This window comes from Trichosurus vulpecula, chromosome 4 (genome assembly GCF_011100635.1).
Source record: "Trichosurus vulpecula isolate mTriVul1 chromosome 4, mTriVul1.pri, whole genome shotgun sequence".
NCBI lineage: Eukaryota > Metazoa > Chordata > Mammalia > Diprotodontia > Phalangeridae > Trichosurus > Trichosurus vulpecula.
This window is the reverse complement of record NC_050576.1, coordinates 40,508,903-40,532,425: the sequence shown is the minus strand read 5'-3', so window position 1 is coordinate 40,532,425 and position 23,523 is coordinate 40,508,903.

Sequence of the window (23,523 nt, the reverse complement as noted above, 5' to 3'; positions counted from 1 at the left end):
CTTGAGGCTTCCATAATCATCTCCAAAAATGTAAACCAGTTTTTACATGTCTGTGTTCATGGTTAGTACTCGGGGATGAAATATTACCAGTTTGCCGCAGTTCCCAAGTTAGTCCCTGGAACACCATGAGACCCCTGCCTGAATGTACTGCTAATGGAGCCTTTTTTAAGACAAAAGTGAAACTCATGTTGAAGAGGCCAAAATCAGTTAAAATGGAGTCTAGTAATGGAAAAATCTTGGATCTTCCCAAAGAAAGAATCAGTTGACCGTAAAACCGGGTGATACCATCCTAAGGCATTAGACACCTGGCAGTCAGAATACACAGCTGGGTCTCTGTGTCAGACAAGTTCTAATAAATCCATAGAATAAAGAAGTCAGGGCAGAAGATGCCAGGGCAATGTTTTGTTCTCTAGGCTTGCAGGCCGCAAGGATGCTGTATTAAGGAAGAGGAACTAGTGGCGTCTGGCTTATTAAAAACACCTCTCCTGGCCCCCCCCCCCCCCCCCATTACACGTGTGCTCTTTTGGGGTCAAATTGCTTTGCTTCTGTCCTCAAGCTACTTTCAGCCAAGTGAAGATTAAATTGCTGGCATTTATATAGCACTTTAGGGTGTGCAAAGCGCTTCACAAAGTGTCTCATTTTAGTCTCACAACCGCTCTGGGAGGTCACTGAGATAGTAAGTGCTGGGGCTGGGTTTGAATTCAGGTCTTCCTGACTCGAGGTCCAGTGCTCTGTGCACTATAGCGCCACCTAGCTGTCCCCATCGTAGTGCTTGCTTCAAAGCTATAGTGATTATTTATAAAGTTGATTTTAAGGTTTCTGTATGGTACTAAATTTGAAACACAACCAACTCATGATAATTTTGTAATTGATTGTCCAATTTAAGGATTTTTCAGGCCCCTTGCCTCTCTAATTTGCTGATTGTACTTTAATCATTCTACTAACATTTCCACCAAAGGTGATTAGGACACCAAAAAAAGTTTTATGGTAAAGAACAGATACATGTTGACTGAAATGAGATTTTTGGATTATTTTTAATTACCCACACTATATATGGTCACCTCCTTCCTACCTGCTAACTCTCTGAGGCCATTTGCTATAAATGCAATTTTGGAGTAAAATACATAACCTACGGGACTACGATTCAGGAACCCTGGATTCTAGTATTAGATATGCCCTTAAGGTACATGATCTTGATTGAGATCTCCTGGTCTGTACAATTAAGGTATTGGACTAGATGCTGTCTTCTGTGCCAGCTATGAAACTCTATGGGTCCTTGACACATGGATGGATTCTCAGCTACAGATAAATTCTTACCTTATTCGGAGATGTAAGAGATTTGTTGACTTTAGCATTAATCCTCTCAGATTTAAAATAACATCCAAACTTCAAAGTGTGATACACATGTATAGCTTTCTGCTAATGGGGAAAATTGTCTACTTAGAACAATAGAGCAGAGAGTGATTTGACAATTAAAATAATTGAAAGATTTCTCATGAAAGAAAGTTTTAACTAGCTCTCAGCTGTCTGACTCGCTCTAACTTAGCTGCACGAAGAATTCCAGACTCTTTCAGTGGCAAAAGCAAAAATGACTCTTGGCTTTATTGGCCTTAGAGAAGGTTTCATGATCTGGTAATCTTTGGTAGTAATTGGAAGCTACTTTTTAAGAGTGATTTATATTTTCACTGTGTCCTCTCAAGCTATATTGATAAATAGTGCCAGAAAATTTTCCACAAGTCTCCCAGTTATTTCATCAGATTTTGCTGTGGCTGCATAAAGACCTTGCCTGAAAAGTGAAGGAAGACTTCCTGATTATTGAACAAAAGTTTCCCTTCCCTCAGTAGCTAGCCTTGCTGAAATAAAAATAAGGCCACATCAACAGGATAAATCCCTTTGATAACTCAAGGACTGTGACGTTCCAGTGGATTGGCTCCTAATTAGGTAATTTTTAAAATTATTTTGTAATACAATTTTATGTTAACTGCAGTTGACCACACATTAAGGAAAACATGATTTTTAACCAGGACACAAGTAATTCTGGTTTTCCATCTAGGGAATCATCTGGGTGGGATGGGGCATGGGGGGAATTTGGACCGTAGGTAGGGGTCATGGTGAAGAAAGTTGCCTGTGAAAAATTGGAAGCCATTCACCAAGAGCTCCCTCTTCTCCCTTTATCTCACATCATTCCCTTTTTCCTCACTATATCCACCACTCATTTCACATGAAGAGATGGCTCTTCTTGCCAAGGCAAACCCCTCTCCATATTCAAGTGATCCCTTTCCATCCCATCTTCTCCACCAAGTTGCTCCCTCTATCTTCCTGTCTCACTTCTGTCTCTCTACTAGCTATTTCTCTGCTGTTTACAAACTATACCCATGTCTCCCATCCTCAAAAAATCTCCCAATTCGGCCACTCATCCTGTTAGTTGTCAACCTATATCCTCCCTTTTGTGGCCACACTTCTTGAGAAGGCCATCTACAATTGGTGCCTCCATTTCCTGCCCTGTCTCTCAACTTACTGCAGTCTGGCTTCCAACCTCATGATTCCACTGAAATTTTTCTAGAACTACCAGTGGTCTCCTAATCACAAAATCCAGTGGCCTTTTCTTTATCCTTCTAGAGCTCTCTGTACTCTTCCTATGTTTTTGCAATACTGCTTGCTCTTTCCTGGTTCTCCTACATGTATGATGGCACCTTCTCAGTCTCCTTTTTTGGATCTTCAGGTCATGCCCACTAACTCTGGGTGTCCTCCAAGGCTCTGACCTATGCCCTCCTCTTCTCCCTCTACACCAGGGGTCAACTATGCACATGATTCCGAGACCTACTTATCCAACCTTAACTTCCACTCTCACTTCTCCAGCTTCCTATTGAAATAAAAATGTAATACAGTCTAAGTCAATATTTGGCCCGTAGGGATCCATTTCTACTTGAGTTTGACACCACTGAGCTAGAGTATGTCATAGATGTCTAGCAGGGAAAGGGAGAAAAGGCATAGGAATCTGAATGACCTATAAATATCTTAAATTCATTCTGTCTAAAACTGAACTGATTTTTTCCCATAGTGGGAATACACACACACACACACACACACACACACACACACACATTGGTTGGTTGGTTGGGTTTTTTGTGTTGTTGAACATTTCCCAGTGTTGTTAAACATTTTGTCCTTGGCTTGCCAGTTGGACCCGTCTGCTCTAGCTCATTGTGTTCACTTCCTCACTGCTTCTCCTTAACCACTTGGGCCTACTAGCACACCTTTCCTTTTTTTCTAATTTTCCTATTACTGTAGAAAATACCACCTTCTTAATCACACAGCCTCCCAACCTAGATATCCTCAACTCCTCACTCTACCAGGGCCAAGTTCAATCTACTGTCAAGTTCTGTCGATTCTAACCTTATAACACCTCTCCTATCCCTTCTCTCTGACACTGCCACCACCACGGTACAGGCCCTCATCACCTCACACCTGGACTATTACAATAGTTGTTGGTTAGCCTCCCTGTCTCAAGCCTGTAGTGTCTCCAGACCATCCATGCAACTGTCAAAAGTGGTCTTCCTAAAGCCTGGCTCTGACCATGTGCCTCCCCATTGCCTCCAGGATGAAGTTTATGATTGTGTTTCTTCTTGATTTTAAGGCCACCTTTATCCAATCAGTGCCACAGCTGCCCCTCTCCTGCAAGTCATATATGCTTAACATTGAGAGCAGACATTGTTCTGGCCCTTTATTTTCCCAGTGCTTGCTTAGCATGATAGCTGGCACATAGTAATTGCTTAATAAATACTTGCTGATTGACAAGTGGGTGCCCAGACTTAGGGGTTAGGGACAAGAAAATAAACCAATGAAGGAGCCCAAGAGCAATCAGCCAGGTGAGAAAATCAAGTGAGAGCAGTCATTAAAGCCAAGAGAGGACAGATGATGGAGGAGACCATGGTCAACACTGTCAAGTGCTACAGAGCAGTCACTGATGATGAAAATGGGGGGGAAAGCCACTGGATTTGACAAGTGGCTATTGATGGTCAACCAATCAGCATTTAGTAAGCACCTACTATGTGCCAAGAGACCTTGGAGAAAGGACTGCAACTGTAGAGTAATGGGGTCAGAAATTGAATTGCAAGTGGTTAAAGGGAGGCAGTGGGGAAGTGAACACAATGAACTAGAGGAGAGGAGTCTGAATGGCAAGCAAAGGAAAAGGTGTAATTGGGAAATGTTTAACGAAATAAAAATGTAATACAGCTTGTTCATTTGTAATTTTCTAAGTCAATATTTGGCCCGTAGGGATCCATTTCTACTTGAGTTTAACACCACTGAGCTAGAGTATGTCATAGATGTCTAGCAGGGAAAGGGAGAAAAGGCATAGGAATCCGAAGTCGTAGGGAATGGCAGGATCAAGGGAAGCTTCTCTTGGATTAGGATGACTGAATGTGTTCATAAGCAGTGGGGAAGGGCTCAACAGAAAGGGACAGGCTGAAGGTGGGAGGTCAAACATGGCCATCAAGTAAATAAATTCTTAGAGAAGGGAAGGGAAAAGAAATATTTCGAAGCATCTACTATATGCCCGAGACTAGGCTAAGAACTTTAAAAATATTTAATTCTCACAACACCTTGGGAGGTCATAATAACTGCCAACGTTTATAGAGTGCTTACTGTGTGCAAGGCACTGTGTGCTAAGCACTTTACAGGGATCTCATTCGATCTTCCCAACAATGCTGGGAAGTAGGTGCTATTTTTATCCCCTTTTTGCAGGTGAAGAAACTGAGGCAAACAGAGGTTAAGTGATTTGCCCAGGGTCTCATAACTAGGAAGTATCTGAGACTGGATCTGAACTCAGATCTTCCTGGTTCCAGGCTCTGTGCTGTATCCATTACACCATCTAGCTGGAGAAAATAGGAAGGCATGGGACAGAGAATGAAAATGTCAGGCAAATGTTTCTTAGCCTGGGCAGGAAGTGCTGCCCTGTCTTCTGGAATTGAAGCCAAGGAGGAAGAGGATGGATTGATGGAAGAGGAGACATGAGAGGAGTCCAGAAGAGGGCCTCCGTCTTTTCCTAAATTAATAAAAGCTCAAGGATTCAGAGGGTTTGTGCATTTGATCCTGAAGGTCATAAGGAACCATAGGAGTTTATTGAATAGAGGGGTGATTTGTCCTTTAGGAAGATCAGTTTGGCAGCTGAGTGGAGGATGGGCTGGAGTGGGGAGAGACACAACCAGATGGCCCGCCAGCAGGCCATTTCAGTAGTTTGGGTATAAGGTGACGAGGACCCAAACCAGGGCAGAGGGGAGAAGCGGACACATACAAGAGATGTTAGCAAGGTAAAATGGACAGGCCTTGTCAACAGATTGGATACGAGGGGTGAAAGAGTGAGGAGTTCAGGGCGACATCCAGGCTTTGAGCCTGTGGCACCGGGAGGCTGGTAATGGGGAAGTTTAGAAGGTTGGAGGTCTTAGGAGGAAAGATCCTACATTGTGGCCATGTTGAGATTAAGATATATGTGGAATATCCAGTTCCAAATGTCCAATAGGCAGAGAGGTGAGACTGTAGATCAGCAGAGAGATTAGGGCTGGATGTGAGAATCAGCAACATAGAGACAGTAACTGAATCATGCCATCCCCAAATAAAATAGAGTAGATGGAGGAGAGGGCCCATGACAGGACTTCGGGGGACACCCACAGTTAGCAGGTGTGACATGGACAAAGCAAAAGAGACTGTGAAAAGGCCAGTCAGAGAGGTAGGAGGAGAACCAGGAGAGAGTTGTGTCCTGAAAACCCTGAGAGAAGAGAATGTCAAGGTGAAGAGGGTGACTGACTGTGTCAGAGGCTGCAGAGAGGTCAAGAAGGATGAAGACACAAAAGGCCGCTGGATTTGGCAATTAGGAGATTGTTGGTAACTGTGGAGAGGGCAGTTTCAAAGGAATGATGAGATTGGAAGCCAGAGTTAAGAAGAGAGTGAGAAGAAAGGAAATGGAGGCACCAATTGTAGATGGCCTTCTCCAGGTGTTAAAGGGGAGAGAAGGAGTGATGTGGGGCATGGATGGCTCAAGTGGGGTTTTTGAGAACGGGGAGGCATGGGCATGTTTGCAGGTAGTAGGAAGCAGCCAGTAGACAAGAAGAGATTGAAGACTGTCGAGAAAACGGGGTGCTAGAGGAGCAATCTGACCAAGATGGGATAGAATGGGATCACCTATGCATGTACAGGGAGTTACCTTGGCAAGGAGAGGGGCCCCCTTTTATGTGAGACAAGGGTAAATGGGGTCAGTGACAGAAGGCATTTGGGTGATGGGTTAAGGGGGAGGGAAGAAGAGGAAACTTCCAGCAAATGTCCTTAATTTGTTTTCAGTGAAAGAAGTGGCAAGATTCTCAACTTAGAGGAAGGGAGAAGCCAAAGAAAGCTTGAAGAGGAATGGAAAGGTTTGGAAATGCATGGGACATAGTGAGTGGGGTAGAATGGTGAATCAGTGAGGCCCAGTTGAAGTTATATAAACTAAATCTGCAGCAGATCCAATCAGCATGGTTTGATGAATTTCTGCAGTTTCAGACAGCGTACAGAATCTAGGGCTGGGGTTTGGAAGGGCGGGATCAATGATAGGATATGAGGTACGAGATTCAAGAGAAGAGGGCAGTGTAGACTTGAACTGGCTCACTAAGTGGTCAAGATGGGGAAGGGAGAAGAGCGTAGCCAGTGCAGGGGTGACGTCCTGAGAAAGAATTAGGTCCAGGGATTAAAGTCATCGTAATGATGAGGAGCAGGGCAACGGGAGAATAAATCAGTTAAGGGAATTTCCTGGGTAGCAAGGTGGCCCAGTGGATAGTGTGCCAAGCCTGGAGTCAGGAAGACTCATCTTCCAATCTGGCCTCAGACACTAGTCATGTGACATGGGGCAAGTCACTTAATCCCTGTTTGCCTCAGTTTCTTCATCTGTAAAATGATCAGGAGAAAGTAAATCACTCGAGTATCTTTGCCACGAGGGGTCCCAAAGTGGTGGATACAATTGAAAAATGACTAAACAACAAGGGAATTTCAGAGTTCATAAACATGGAAGTGGAGAATTTGTGGGTGATGGCAAGACCAAGAATCTCTGTGTGTAGCACCTAAGTGGGGTGCACAAGTAGAAGTCATACAGACAAGGAGGAAGGGATGGGGGAGCGGGCGACACTGGAATCTCACTCTTATCTAAACCAGTCAAAGGAAAGAAGAAAACATATACAATTAGGTACAGAAGTACATTTCACTAAATAGAGAAGGAGAAGGAAAAGGAGAGAAAAGAATAAGAGGAAGGGTGGAATACAGAAGGGGTTAATCCTAAGCGAAACAAACTCTAAATGTGCAGAAGCATATTTAAAGTAGGCCTTTCTTGTGGTGGCAAAAAATTGGCAACTGGAGGGTTTCCATCAATAGGGAAAGAGCTAAACAAATTATGGTATGTGAGTGTGGTGGAATATAATTATACTGTAAGAAATTATTAAGGGTATGGCTTCAGAGAAACTTGGGAAGAGTTTTATGAATTGATGCAGAATGAAGTGAACACAACCAGGAGAACAATTTATACGATGATAACAATAGCGTAAAAACAAACAACTTTTAAAGAATTAGGGACTCTGATTGGCATAATGACCAGCCATTATTCCAGAAGACACATGATGAAATATGCTACCCAGCTCCTGACAGAGAGTTGAAGGACACAGAATGCAGAACAAAACATTTTTGTGGACATACCCAACGTGGAAGTTTCTTTTGCTTGCCTCTACATATTTGTAACAGGAGTTTTATTTTTCTTTCTTTCTCAATTGGGGTAGGGGAAAGCAAATAAAAGAGAGAGAAGGCAGATTTTTGCTGCTAAAAATTTTTTTTCTTTAAAAAATTTTAAAAGGAAGATCATGGGAGATAGGAGAGGTACCTCAAGATTGGAGAAGGGCTGTTTTAATTTTCAAAAGAGAAAACCAATTAAAGTCTGAAAACTAGAGGCTAATAAACATGATATTTCTGGAAAAGATTATTAAAAAAGATAATGGTGAAGATCCAGAAATGGAAGCCATGATAACAGAGCTAGAATGCTTCAGCAACAACAGATTCTGCCCTATTAATACCATTTCCTTTTTTTAAATAGGATTGCTAAAATTTTATTTTATAAATTTTTATAGGATTTCTAAAGTAATAAAAGAGAGGGATGCTGTGGATGTCATTTACCTTGGTTTTTAGCAAAGCTTTTGATAAAGTATGTGATACTATCCTTGGGGAGACAATGAAAGACGTGTATGAATTAGATGACATTCGAGTCAGATTCAGAACTGGTTGGATGGTTGGACTCAAAGAGAGATTGCTAATGCTTCAGTGTCAGCTTGGTAGGAGATCTCTATCCTAGGGATTTTGTGTTTGACTCTGATAATTCAACAGTTATCAGTAACTTGGATAAAGGCATGGATCACATGTTCATCACATTTGCAGATGGCCTGATGCTGTGAGGGATAGCTGACTCACTGGATAATGACATTGGTAGCTAAAAGGTGGCACAGTGGACAGAGTAGGAGGCCTGGGGACAAGCCTCAATACAGTCTCAGATACTTACTAGCTGTGCATGACCCTGGGCAAGTCACTTAACCTCTTCTGCCTGAGTTGCCTCAACTGTAAAATGCGGATGATGATAATAGCACCTACCTCACAGGGTAGTTGTGAGGATCAAATGAGATACTTATAAAGCATTCAGCACAGTGCCTGGCACATAGTAGGTGCTTAATATATGTTTATTTCTTTCCCTTCTTCCTTCCCATAAAGGACTTTGATACAGTAGATCACTGGACCAAATCTAACACGATTCAGTTCATCATGAATAAATTTAATGTCTTCTTGAACTTGGTTTGTTCAATCGTTTCAGTCATGTCTGACCCTTCATGACCCCTTTTGGGGTTTTCTTGGCAAAAATACTGGAGTGGTTTGCCATTTTCTTCTCCAGGTCATTTTACAGATGAGGAAACTGAGGCAAACTGGATGAAGTGACTTGCCCAGGGTCACACAGCTAGGAAATGTCTGAGGCCAGATTTGAACTCAGGAAGATGAGTCTTCCTGACTCTAGGCCCAGTGCTCTGTGCACTATGGCACCATCTAGCTGCCAAATAACCTCATTGTGTACATGACAGAACAGCCATGGATGAGCAGCAGTTGTTCTAGAAAAAGATCTGGGGGTTTCAGCGGACTGCAAGTTTAACATGTGGCCAGTATAATGCCACAGCTCCCCAAAAGTAAATGTGACCTTGTAGTTCATTCAGAGATAACAGACATATTTTGCCCTTCTCAAAAATATCTAGAGAACTATGTTTGGTTCTGAGCATCATAGTTTTAAGAAGGACATTGGTTATTGGGAGCATCCAGAGGAGGGCAGTCAGGATGGTGAAGGACCTATGTTAATTGAGAAGGAACTGAGCCTGGAGAAGAGCAGATTCAAAGAGGACATGATAGCCACGCTTCAGTATTTGAAGGATTAGAATTATTTCTTTTGCCTATCAAAGGCAGAAATGGGAGCAAGGGCTTTAAGGCAAATTTGGGCTTGATGTCAGGACAACCTTCCAACCAATGAGAGCTGACCAAGAGTGGAACGGGCAAGCCAGAGAGATGATGCCTTCCCCGGCCGCCAGTTTTTGAGCAGACAGAGGAGAAGCACTCACCGGTTATGTTATGATGGGGATTCCTTTTGTGCTCGAGTTGGAGTAGATGGTGACCATGGTCCTCTCCAGCTCTCTGTCCAGTGTGGGCACCCTGCTCATCTCCACTCCTGGGTCACCACGCCACTGACCACTGATGGAGAGCGCATGAAAATTATTCCAATTAGGTCTATGATGAGAAGCCATCTGGGATAATGGAAGGAACGCAGGTTTGAGGAGTCAAGATACTTGGGTTTCCATCCCAGCTCTCACGCTTATTAGCTCTCTCACTTTGGGTTAAGTCGATTAATGTCTCTCAGCCTCAGTTTCGTCCCCTTGAGAGATAATAACGTCTACACTGTTTCACAGGGTTGTTGTATCAGGTTAGATAGTGTCTCTAAAAGGCTTTGTCAACTTTAAAGTGCTAAGCCATTCTTACTGGCCAGCCTGGTGTCACCAAAAACCCTGGTTCTCTGACAATGCTACCTGCCATTTGTTTAACATTTTACAATTTACGAAGTAAATTTACACAAAGTATAGTGCTTGATCCTCACAACCGTCCTACTGGACAGGTTGGGAAGGTGTGATTATCTCCGTTTTATAGAGGAGGAAGCTGAGGGTCAGAGAGGTCCAGTTACACAACTATTAGATATAGGAGTTAGGAACCCAATGGTCTTTTGATCATTAATTAATCCATGACACTTCAAAACAACTGAGGGGAGTAGGCAGGGCTCGTTCAAAGGACGTTAAGGCTGCGACCACTGAAGTGCACCGCCTAAGGTCATTCAGCTAGTTCAGTGATGGGGCTGGGATTTGGACCTGCCATCTGCCGACTCCAAGTCCACTGTGTATGTGTACCATGTTGGACTTGGTGTCCTGTTCCTTTTCTTACGGGTCAGTTTCCACCTCTATAAAATGGGGATGATGGGAATAATACCTGTAGCACAACACAAGATGCTCCAATGAGAAGGTACCTGAGATAGTTTGCAAACTTTAAAGTGTTACATAAATTTCAGTTCTTATTTCCAATGTAACAGAGTAAAATGGGAAAGACTGAGAGAAGGCTCTGAAGGGAAAATTAATGCCACAAACTGGAGTCCCATATCCACCATCCCAACCCCCCAGAAAAATTGAAGACCCTAAAACATCAACTTGAAGTGCTCGGGGCCAGAGGATTGATTGCCAATAGGCCTGTAGTAGTAAGGATGACAATGTCTAACATGGCAGGTTGGCTCCTGCAGGCTTTAAATGTCTGGAGACCAGCAAGGCAGAGCAGAGCTGTGTACTGACAAGAGAGGGAAGAATGTGTGTGTGTGTGTGTGTGTCCATCTGACCGTCTGTCCATCTGGCTGTCCATAGGGGCTGAGGAGTCTGAGGTACAGCATTTCAATGGCCCCACAATTGGCAGATGAAATTAAAACTCCAGCAGCAGGAAAAGCCAGGGCCACTGACAATTTGGGATATTGGCACAGGGTATAGCAGCCTCTTTGCTGGATTAGGACCAGATGGGTAGTAGGCTGGCCCCTTCAGCTGTTGGTTGGGATAATTAAAGTAAATCTTGCACCTGTGATACAAGATGAGCTCAGAAACCCGAGAAGACTGGGCAAAGAGTGCTGGCCGAGTAGAACACAAAGGTTTGCTGTCAAGAGGCATCCGGTTGGAGAAGCAATTAGTTTGATGGAAGGGCAAGAGACTGACTTCTGGCTTTTAACTCATTGTTACCTTAGCAGGCTGAAAATGAGACATGACTTAAGAAAATCCAGGGAAAGGACTCAACTAAGTCTCATCGGGCACAGTGAACAGACTGGCTATTCTAATCATTAGAAACAAGTTTTAATTGTGACCGCCAGGTCTGGCCAAAGGGCAACAAGCCTGTTTGAATGGTGCTGCCAACAGCACAGACAGTGTCAAAAGCAAAGGCTTGAAAAGAGTTATGAGACACACCTCCCCTGCCCCTGTGCAGAGCTGGGAGGTCCTGGAGTGTGGGATGCTCCATACATTTTCAGATATTTTCGATATATTAATCATTTTTTAAATTCTTTTTTCCCCATCTTTTTCTTTCTTTTCTTTAAATAACATTCTTTGTTATATGGGATGGTTCTCTGGGAAGGCAGAGGAATATGGGGGAAATTTAGGTAAAACAAAACATAGTTATAGCAATTTTTTTTAAAGCAAGGATTTGTATTCCAAATCTCACTCTGCCATGAGGAACTATATATATATATATATGTATTTATATATATATATATATATATATATATATATATATATATATATATATATATATATATATATATACATATACATATATATATGCTTCTGACTCCAGGCCCAGCATTCAATCCACCGCACCGCCTAGCAGCTTCTGCCTACCTGCAGAGATGAAATCACAGGTCCAGAATGCCCCTCATCCCCACATACCTGACATTAATCATCTATGTGTGCACACAGACACAAAGACACGCACACACATTGATCAATGCCATAAAAATGTTAGACCCATCACTATACATCTTGATTATTTAACTTATGTGACTTAGAAGCAATGTGGAATAATAGAAAGAACCCTGGACTTGAGAGTCAATTTGGGTCTGAATCCCACGTTGGCCACTGACTAACTGGGTGACCTTGGGTAAATCACCTTCCCTTTCTTGGTCTCTCTTCATCTGTAAAAATGTGGAGTGAGAAGCTCTTGGGTGTGGACTAGACTTGGAGTCAGGAAGATGTGAATTTGAATTCTACCTCAGACACATCTCTGGGCTGTGGGAGTCTAAGGAAGTCACTTCAACTCTCTCAGCTTCAGTTTCCTCCTTCATAATACGGGGTACCTTCCTCTGAAGGCTGTTGGAGGGATCAAATGAGGTAACGTAGTGTGAAGTGCTTTGCAAACCTTCACATACCATGTAAATGCCACCTATTGTTAACCCAAAATAATAGGGTGGACCAAATGACCACATCATTATACAACTGGAAGAGACATCCGTAGCTATTTGGTCCAATTCATGGACCAAACAATTCCCCTTACAATACACCTAAGTGGCCATTCAGCCTTTGGTCGAATGCTTCCAATAAGGGGTAACCCCCTGCCTCCCAAGGCAGACCATTCTGCTTTAGGACAGCTGAATTGGTAGGAAGTTTTCCCTTATATATACAAGCCTAAATTTGCTTCTTTGCAACTTTCCCACACAGCTCCTTGATTCTACCCTCTGGGGCTAAACAGAACAAATCTAACCTCTGTTCCATGTGATAGTCCTTAAAATAGAGATGACCATCATCCTTCCCTGCCCTTCCCTACCTTGCCTTCCCTTCATCATCCTGATTGCTTCAACGCTCTCTCAAGTCTGCTCCATCTCCACACCAGCAGCATGGTTTTTCTTCCCTTGTTAGAATATAAACTCCTTGAGAGCAGAGACCATCTTGTTTTCTCATTTTACCTATGTTGCCTTCCTTTGGCTATTCTCCTATTCATTAACATTCTTTCTAAAATGGGGTCCCCAGAATGGAATAAGTCTTCACAAGGGCTATCAGCTCTCTGTCTTAGACACGATGACGCTGTCAATGAAGCCTAGGATCTATCACACTGGCTTTTTTTTTTAGCTGCCATATATACTCTGTTGACTCACACTTAAGTTTATAGGCCTCCAAAACACCCAGATTTGATTCAGAACTAAATGCCAGATTATTTGCTCAATTTTGGCTACTCTCAATTTATAGACGTCCTTCTTAAGCTCTGACACCTAGAACTAAATGCCTTGGTTTTTTAAAATAGCCTATGTGTCATATATATATTCTCATAAAATTTTGTCTTCTTAGACTTAGCCTAATGTTCACACATTTCAAAATCTTTTTGGATCATGTCATCCAGTATAGGAAGCAGCAGACAGTAATGCAAAGAGGGTAATGGGTTTGAATTTCTCTGGGTTCTCAGTATCTTCATCTGTAAAAGTAAAGACTTTGTCCTAGAGTTTGACCTTTAAGGTTCCTTCAAGCCCTTATGATCCAATTCCAGAGATTTAAAACTGGTCTCCCCCGGGGTGAAAATCTTCCTCCCTATTTATCTCTCCCCTGATACTCTTATTCTCATCTAGTTCATTCCTACAACACCCTCTCTAGACCTTCTATACCCTTCAACTCTAGAACACCCTTTACCTTATACTCACAAGCTGCTAAAGCCCGTGGGAGAAAGTCACATCACTGCCAGCTGGGCAGGCTACACAATCATGTGATTTAATCTCATCTGGGGCCCTTACTACTGCAGGGGAAAACTTTAATTTTTTTTAGCTATATCTCTCCTCTCAGTGGAATTTTGAAATAACCTTGTCTCTCTTCAAGCCTCAATGCTTTCCCAGTCCATTTCCCTTAGCAGACGTCCCTTGATTCCTACTTTAGTGAGAAAACTGAGGCAATCCATTATGACCTCTTTCTCCTTTACACATATTACACATAACCTTTCCACCCATCCTCTTCTCTTCTCCTGTCTCTGAGAGGTGTCTTTTTTAAGACCAACCTTCTCTACCTGTGGTCTCGATTTCCCACCCCTCCAAAAATTTGCTCCATCAATCATTCTCTTTCTCATCCATTGGCTTTTCCCAAAGCTATCACACGAGATGGTCTAAAAAAAACCTTCACTTCAAGCTGCTGCCTCTTTTATAATGTCCCATCTGCCAAATGACCAGAGTGGCTTCTGCTTGTGCTTCTAAGTCCTCACCTTGTCCTTGCTTGTTAATTACCTCATACTCTACCATTCACTTAAAACTACTCTTTCCATGGGTACCAAAAATCATAAACATGAAACCCAATGACTATTTCTCAATTCTTATATTCCTTGATTTTGAGGAGAAAGGTAAATTCCATTTTGGACATGCTTAATTTGAATTTCTTATTAAGACATTCAAGTAGAGATGTCCTGTAGGTCTAGAACTTGAAAGAGGAATCAAGACTAGGGAGAGATGCAGTAATCATCTGAAGAGTCAAAAACTCCAGAGAATCCTGTGGCTTTTGATTTTGACTGCCCTTTGCCCTCTCGTCTTGGATTCTTCTACCTGGGCTTCCATGCCATTGCTGTGTCCTGATTCTCCATCTAACTGTTCCTCAATCATCTTTGCTGAATAATCCATCTCCTGCCTCTTTAATGAGCATGGTCCTGTGCCCCTTTCTCCTCTCTATAGTCTCGCCCTTGGTGATCACCTATGCTCTAAATGAGCTCATATATCATGATATAGATGATACCAAGCTAAACATTTCCAATTGCTTATGTGGCATGAGTTTAGGGCTTGTCAAATGGACTATTTGCTCAATTTTGGCTACTCTCCAATTTATAGAAGTCCTTCTTCAGTGCTGGCACACAGAACTGAACACAATACTCCAGACATTGTCTGTAAAGGCAGAATAGTAGCCTCCTTCTTCTTGGAAGAAGCGCTTTTTAATGCAACCCACTCACATTTTTTTTTTGGCAGGCAAAGCACACTTTTGACTCATCATATTGAATTTGCCATACATTAAATACTTCCAAATCCTATTCAGTCCAACTGCTTTCTAACTCTACCTCTCCTATTTTGTATTTGTGATATGGGTTGGGGGGAAGGAGAGAAAGGCTTTCCATTTCTTATATTAAATATAATAAACTGATACTGGTTAAATTTCACCTTACTAGATTTAGCCTAATGATTCAACCTGTAAAGATCCCAGACCCTACAACTCTAAAAACTCTGTGATTCTGTCCTATAGAATCAGAAAAGCATAAATGTCATACCAATGTCATGGGATCTGCAAAGTGAACAGCAATGAGGTTGATTTTGATTCCTGGGAAGACTCTAAAATGTTTCCAAGAGATGGTTAAGTGAACATGGAAGCAGAAGTGATCAAAACTCAACATGGTTTCAACAGGAAAACATAACATCATACTAACCTTCTTCCCCCTGTCACTAAACTGACCAATCGGGGGAATGCTGTAGATTTAGTTTATCTAGATTTTAGTAAAGTGATCAGTAAGAACTCTCACGTTGAAAACAGATGCATGGATTAGAAGAACAGTTGAATTCAAAGAATAAACCTTAAGTACCCCCAGGGAATCTGTGCTTCAGCCTGCTTTTTTTTTTTCTTAAGCAATAATATTCTTATCCAATTCAAAGATGACACAAAGCTTTGAGATGTAATTAGCACATGAGATAGAGTCAGGAACCAAATAAATACTAATAGGCAAGAAAACCGGACAGAATCTGATAAGATGAAATTAAAAGGCTGGTGGTGGGGGAGGGGGCGCAGAGCCGAGATGGCAGAGAAAAGGCAGAAACTCAACCAAGCTCTCCCGAATTGCTCTCCAAACAACTTTAAAATAAAACATCAAAATTAATTCTGGAGTAACAGAATCCACAAAATGATGGGGTGAAACAATTTTCCAGACTAAGATAACTTAGAAGGTCAGTAGAAAAGGTTTACTGCACCAGGATGAGAGTACGCCAGGGTAGGAGTTGAGCGCAGTCCAGTATCAACAATGCTAGCAATGCCCTGGAAGCCAGCAGACCTTGGGGACAACTGAATCAACAAGAGTGGCTTCCAGAACTCTCAGTTCACAGAAAGTAAGGGGGGTGGTGTCAGACAAATGGTCAGAAGGAGATAATAGGGGTTCCTTTGCTGGTACTGGGGGCAGGACTCAGTTGCATTGCATATATATTGATCCAGGTCACTGGCCTGGGTCACAATCCCAGGGTAAGGAGGGGTACTAGCATACCAGAGCTAGTGGCTGCAAGGGAGCAGGGACCCTTGTCACAGTTCAGGACAGAAAAGAGTGCTTGTGGTTGCTCACAGACCAGAGCACAGGCCAGGAGAGTAGTCAACACAACTCTGCTTAGATCATAACTCTTTGGAAGAACTGAAACCTTAGAGACGCCCAGAAATAGCTCCAAAAATGGCTGCACAAATGCCTGAAGCTTAGAACAGTTCTAGGAGCAGAGCCCAACTTTAACATAAAGTTAAAAGTCAAGTGAAAAAATAATAAAAAAAGAATATGCTCATAGGAAGTTCAACAGGGGATGATCAAAACACAAACTCAGAAGAAAACAACAAAGTCAAAATTGCTATATCCAAAGCCTCAAAGGAAAATGTGAATTAGTCTCAGTCCCAAAAACAAATTCCTGGAAGAACTCAAAAATCAAATAAGACAGGTAGAGGGAAAATGGGGAAAAGAAATGAGAGTGATGCAAGAAAATCATGAAAAAATAGTCAATAGTTTGCAAAGGAGGCACAAAAATATTGAAGAAAATAACGTCTTAAAAAACAGAATAGGCCAAATGGCAAAGGAGGCACAAAAATCCACTGAAGAGAACTCTTTAAAAAGCAGAATTGGTCAAATGATAAAAGATGCACAATAATTCACCAAAGAAAAGAACTCCTTAAAAAGTAGAATTGGCCAAATGGAAAAGAAGGTAGAAAAGGTTATTGAAGAAAATAATTCCTTAAAAATTAGAATTGGACAAGTAAAAGCTAATTACTTTTATGAGACATCAAGAAACAATCAAAAGAACGGGAAAAAAAACCAGAAAAAATGTGAAATATTTCATTAGAAAAACAACTGACCTAGAAAATAGATCAAGATAATTTAAGAATCATTGGACTACCTGAAAGTCATAATCATAAAAAGAGCCTAGATATCATTTTCCAAGAAATTATCAAGGAAGATTTCTGAGGTCTTCTAGAACCAGAGGGTAAAATAGAAACTGAAAGGATCTACTGATCACCTCCTGAAAGAGATTACAAAATGAAAACTCCCAGGAATATTATAGCCCAATTCCAGAGCTCTCAGATCAAGGAGAAAATATAGCAAGCAGCCAGAAAAAAACAAATCAAATATCATGGGTCCATAATCAAGATAACACAAGATTTAGCAGCTTCTACCTTAAAGGATCAGAGGGCTTGGAATATGATACTCCAGAGGGCAAAGGAGCTAGAATTACAACCAAGAATCACCTGCTCAGCAAAACTGAGTATAGTCTATCAGGGGACCAAGCCTTAAACCCAATTCACTCTGGAGCTCATAGATTGGACAACAATAGGTCCTTGCCCTCCTAGCACAGAGTGAAAATGTAAATAGTAAATACTAACTGTTTCTCTTTTGACCAGCAACCTCAAGGGTCTTCCCCTCCCAGTTTTTTTTTTTTAAAGGGACTATCCCTTGACTCACTCCTTAAAGTGGCCTAGTCACTAAATGAGCATTACCTCACTCACAGTGATTACCTTCAAAGGCCTTAGCCTAAAAGGGCAGGGGTCTCTCATTGCATCCTGGATCATCTCCAGTCATCCTGATGAATATCTGGCCACTGGACCCAGATGGCTCTGGAGGAGAAAGTGAGGCTGGTGACACTTGCTGCATAGCCTTCCCTCCCTCACATCAAAGCCAACTGTAAGTCATGTCATCATCTCCCTGATGTCATGGTCCTTTTTGAGAATGAAGGATGACACACAACAATCTATCAGGGGAAAATGGATATTTAATGAAATAGAGGACTTTCAAGCTTTTCTGATGAAAAGAGAGGAACCAAATAGAAAATTTGATTTTCAAACACAAGACTCGAGAGAAGCATAAAAAGGTAAAAGGTAAATCATAAGGGATTCAATAAGGTTAAACTGTTTATGCTCCTTCATGAGAAGATAATATAGTAGAACCTAGTTTATGAGTAACCTGGTTTACAGATGCTTTGCTGGATTAGGAAAAATTTTTCACAAAATTTGTCTTGCAGGACGAACAAAAATTCGCAGTACAAACCTCATGTTTGGACTTAAAAAAAAATCGGTGAGTCAAAACATGAAAGTGATTCTAAAAAATGAAAAATAAGTGAAGGCAGTAGTGTTAATCTTACTTTTAGTGAAAGTAGTATAAGAGGGAAGAGTGCCAACCTGAAATCCCTGATGTTCTCATGGAAGGAGATTCTCCTTCCTGGCCTGGACCTGGGGAGATGGTGTGAAGAGTGCGATTCTCAGTGGGGAGGGCTGCACTCACCCACTCTGAATGTATTTATTCCTGATTAAAAATACTGAGTTAGCTTAGACCCACGGGCATCCACAGGCGGGAAGGGCACCTGCTAGAACATGTTGCTGCTGCTGCTTTGAAGAAGATGCCCCCTCCCCTGTTTGCGCGCCCCTCCCCTTTGCTCACAGGCCATGGCCTGGGCCCTCCGGGCCACACCACCCCACCTTCCTGCCGTCGGAGTTGTGGCGGAGGCCATGTCCCCTCCCCAGCTGCTGCCGCACCTGCCTGCATGACCTGGTCTTCCACTCCAGCCCCTGCCCATGCGGGCCTCCTCCACGCCGGGCACCCAGACCAGCTTGGCGGGCCATGGTGTCACGGCCAAGTAAAGGGAACAGATGTGGGGTGCAGGAGTTTGGAGTTTTTCTTCCTTTTGTCACTTTGAAGAACAAAAATGTGTGCTTGGAGCCAGGCGACTCTCACCAGTTCAAATGTACAAAGATCCCAAATAAATCTGTGTCAGTTACAGCTGTGAAAAAAAAATGTTTTATTTTCGGTTTATATTGTATACTAATCATTGCTATTATATTTCAGGTTCATTAGGGACAAAAAACTTACTTAAAATTATAAATAATTATTTTATATGAACATTTTGGGGGATGTGGTATGGATCATCCGACTTTATTTCCTATGGGAAAATTCACTTTGCAATACAAACAAATCACATGACAAACAGAATCTCGAATTAAATTTGTAAACCGAGGTTCTACTGTACTTGTAATTCCTAAGAACTTTATCATTATTAGAGCAGTTAGAAGGAATATACATAGACAGAGGACAAGGGTGTGGGGTGAATATGATGGGATGATATCTAAAAAAAACAAAATGAAGGGGTGAGAAAGAAGAATGCACTGGGAGAAGGGGGAAAGGAGAGGTAGAATAGTGTAACGTATCTCACATAAAAGAGATGCGGAAGAGCTTTTAGAGTAAAGCAGAAGATGGGGAAGGTGGGGAGGGGGTACTTGAACCTTACTTTCACAGGAATTGGCTCAAAGAGGGAATAACACACACACTCAGTTGGGTACAGAAATCTATCTTACCCTACAGGAAAGTAGGAGGGGGTGGGGAAAGGAAAAGGGATAGGGCTAATAGAAGGGAGGGCAGATTGGGGCTGGCAGTAGTCAGAAGCAAAACATTTTTGAGAATATGCAGGGTGAAAGAAAAGAGAGTAGGATAAATGGTGGTGGTGGGGTGGTTTAGGAGGGAAATATACAGTAATTGTAACTGTAGAAAAAATTTTATAGCAAGATTCTCTCACAAAGGTTTCATTTCTCAAATATATAGAAAACAGAATCAAATTTTTAAAAATACAAGTCATCCCCCAACTGATAAATGGTCAAAGGATATGACTGGGCAATTTTCAGATGAAGTTATCAAAACTATCTATAGTCATACAAAAAAATGCTCTAAATCACTATTGATTAGAGAAATGCAAATTAAAACTACTCTGAGGTACGACCCCATACCTATCAGATTGGTTAATGTGACAGAAAAGGAAAATGACAAACATTGGAGGGGATGTGGAAAAATTGGAACATTAATGCCCAAAGGACTATAAAACCATGCATACCCTTTGACCCAGCAATACCACCACTAGGTATCCCAAAGAGATAAAAAACAGAAAGGAAAAGGGCCTATACGTACAAAAGCATTTACAGCAGTTCTTTTGCGGTGGCAAAGAGCTAGAAATTGAGGGGATGCCCGTCAATTGGAGAATGGCTGAACAAATTGTGGTATATGATTGTGATAGAATACTGTATTGTGCTATAAGAAATGATGAGCAGGAAGCTCTCAGAAAAAAAAAAACCTAGAAAGACTTACATGAACTGACACAAAATGAAACGAGCAGGACTAGAACATTGTACAAAGTAATAGCAATTCTGTATGATGAGCAACTGTGAATGACTTGGCTATTCTCAGCAATACAAAGATGCAAGACAATTCCAAAGGACTTATGGTGAAAAATGCTATCCACTTCTAGAGAAAGAACTGATGAAGTCTGAATGCAGATTGAAGCATACTTTTAAAAACTTTATTTTTATTGGGGTTTTTTTGGTGTTTTCTTTAACAACATAACTAATATGGAAATATGTTTTGCATGACTGCACATGTATAACCTATATCAAATTGCTTGCCATCTCAATGAGTGGGCAGGGAAGGGAGAAAAAGAATTTAGAACTCAACATTTTAAAAAAATGAATGTTAAAAATATTTTTATGTGTAAATAGAAAAATAAAATATTAAACAAAAGGGATAAACATAAAGTCTTACACTTGGGTTCAAAGAATCAATGTCATAAGTATAAGATAGGAAAGCATGGCTAGACAGAAAAACAACCAGATTGGTGAAAGGTTTTGAGTACATGCCATGAGGACTAAGGTTGAAGGCACTAGGGATATTTAGCCTGGAGAAGAGAAGACTGGGGGAGGTGGGGAGCAGAACAGCAAGAGGAGAGAATTTAACTGCTTTCAAGTACCTGAAACTCAATCGTGTGAAAGAATCAGACTTATTCTTCTAGGCCCCAGAAGGCAAAATTAGGAATAATGGGCAGAAATTGCAAAAATGTAGATTTAGGCTTTATGAAAAGAAGAACTTCCTAACAATTAGAGCTAGCCCAAACTGGAGGAGGATCCCATGAAATGTTTCTCCTTCACTGGAAGTCTTTCTTTAAGAAAAAAAAATGGATCACCACTTGTCAGTGACGTTGTAATAGAGAGTACTACATACAGTATTGTGGAGGGAGTCTTTTTCTTTTTTTCTCTTTTATCTATTTGTAACATTAATTTTTTTATTTCCAAAGTCTCTCTCTCTTGCCCCTCCTCCGCCCATTGAGAAGGCAAGAAATATGATATTAATTATACATGTGAAGTCATGCAAACACATTTCCATATTAGCCATGTTGCAAAAAAATAAAAAGAAACAAAGAAAGTGAAAAAAATATGCTTCAATCTGTATTCAAAATTCATCAGTTCTCTGGAGGTAGATAGCATTATTCACTATGAGTCCTTTGGAATTGTCATAGATCGTTGTATTGGTCTGATTAGCTGAGTCTTTCACAGTTGATCATTGTACAATATTGCTGTTGCTGTGTACAATTTTTTTCCTGGTTCTGTTCACTTCACTTTGCATTAGTTCATGCAAGTCTTCCCAGGTTTTTCTGAAACAATCCTGCTAGTCATTTCTTATACTACAATAAGATATGGAGTTCTTTTTTTGCAGTATGGATTGTACTAAATGACTGCTGAGAAGCATTCTAAAAGTCTATGACATTTGTTGAACGAAATAGCTAAAAATATTAAATAACTCAGGGCTAAGCACAGATCCCCAGGGCACTTCACCAGGGACCTAATGCCAAGTTGATATTGCCAAGGTCAACATCATTCTTTGAGTCTAAAAATTCAGACAAATCTGAATTCATCAAGTTGCACTTGTGTTTAGTGCACATTTTTCCATCTTGTTCACAAAAAGAGCATGAGATACTGTCTCTATTTCAGTAAAAGAAATGACAGTTTCCCTGGTCTATTAGTCTAATAACCCTGTCAAAAAAGAAAATGAGGTACCAGCACTTTAACAATATAGTCTAGCATTTTTCCAGGAGTCAAAACCAAGCTTGCTGGTCTAGTTTGCAAATCTCTGTAGTATTTGGTTCTAACTACCCTTCCCCTTCTGGGCACCTTAGCCTTTCTTAGAGATATAACTGCTCTATCTCATTGATTCCTCCTTTATCCTGCTTTTTAGCAAAGTTCTTCTATTCCAGAACAATTCCTCCATGGGCTCCAACTACCATATCTCTGCAGATGACTCCTAAATCTCTTTGGTCTTGACTCCTCTCTCCCTTTTGAGCTCTTAGACCCACAGGACATCTCTACTTGGATGTCTTAATGACAATTCAAACCAAACACATCCAAAGTAGAATTTACCTTTTCCCCCAAAACCTTTACTTCCTTCCAAACCCCATTTTCCGCCTCCCTGCAGTGGGACCATCTATTCTCATGTTTGAAATTATTTGTCTACTATATTAATAACCAATTATTAAATTAGGATCCAAGTTTTTTCTCCTGCTTCTTCACTGATGCTCAGCTCCTGTGGGAAGTCAGCCTCTGAAGAACATGGCTGACTGAGATTACCCTTAATCCTTGGAAAACATGCTCTTCGATCTTGGGCCAGACCCCACACAGCTAGGACACCTTACTTATTTCTTAAGAGTGTAAACAGAATCCAGTCTGGATTAATTCTGACCCTGAGGGAAAAAAGCCCTGTCTTTAAATAGCCCTCCCTTAGAGTTTAGGGTGACCCAGCTCATGAAGGAAACTAACCAGAGTGGTCCGGGTGGAGACGGATTTCTCTGCTCAGATTGCTGGAGACAGCCTGGTCTCACGATCAAACCATATTCTCAGCAGGAGGAGCTGAAGACTTCTAGCCCACCTCCTCATTAAATGTCTACCAATCACGGTTGAGTTTCATTTGTCAAGGGAATCCCCTTTCAAGGATTATTTAAAGCTGCCAGGCTCTCCATATCTTTTGTCTTTGGTTATCCAAAGAAACCACTGACCATCAATTTATTATTAGCTAGCCTAATTAATAAATTAATTACCTAGAAATTCTGTCTCTTGGGTTTCTTCTTCAACATATGTTCAAAATAATAGCTTACACTCATATAGTGTTTTAAAGTTTGTAAACAAAAATACCATTTTATCACTCCAGGGGATAAGTGCAATTATTATCATCTCCATTTTACAGTTGAGGAAACAGAGGCAGGAGTAGAATGACTTGCCCAGAATCACAGACCCCATAGGTATGAGGCCTTATTTGAACTCAGGTCCTCCTTATTCCAGCAGCCCCCGTGCCCCCTGGCAGCCTCTAAAATGT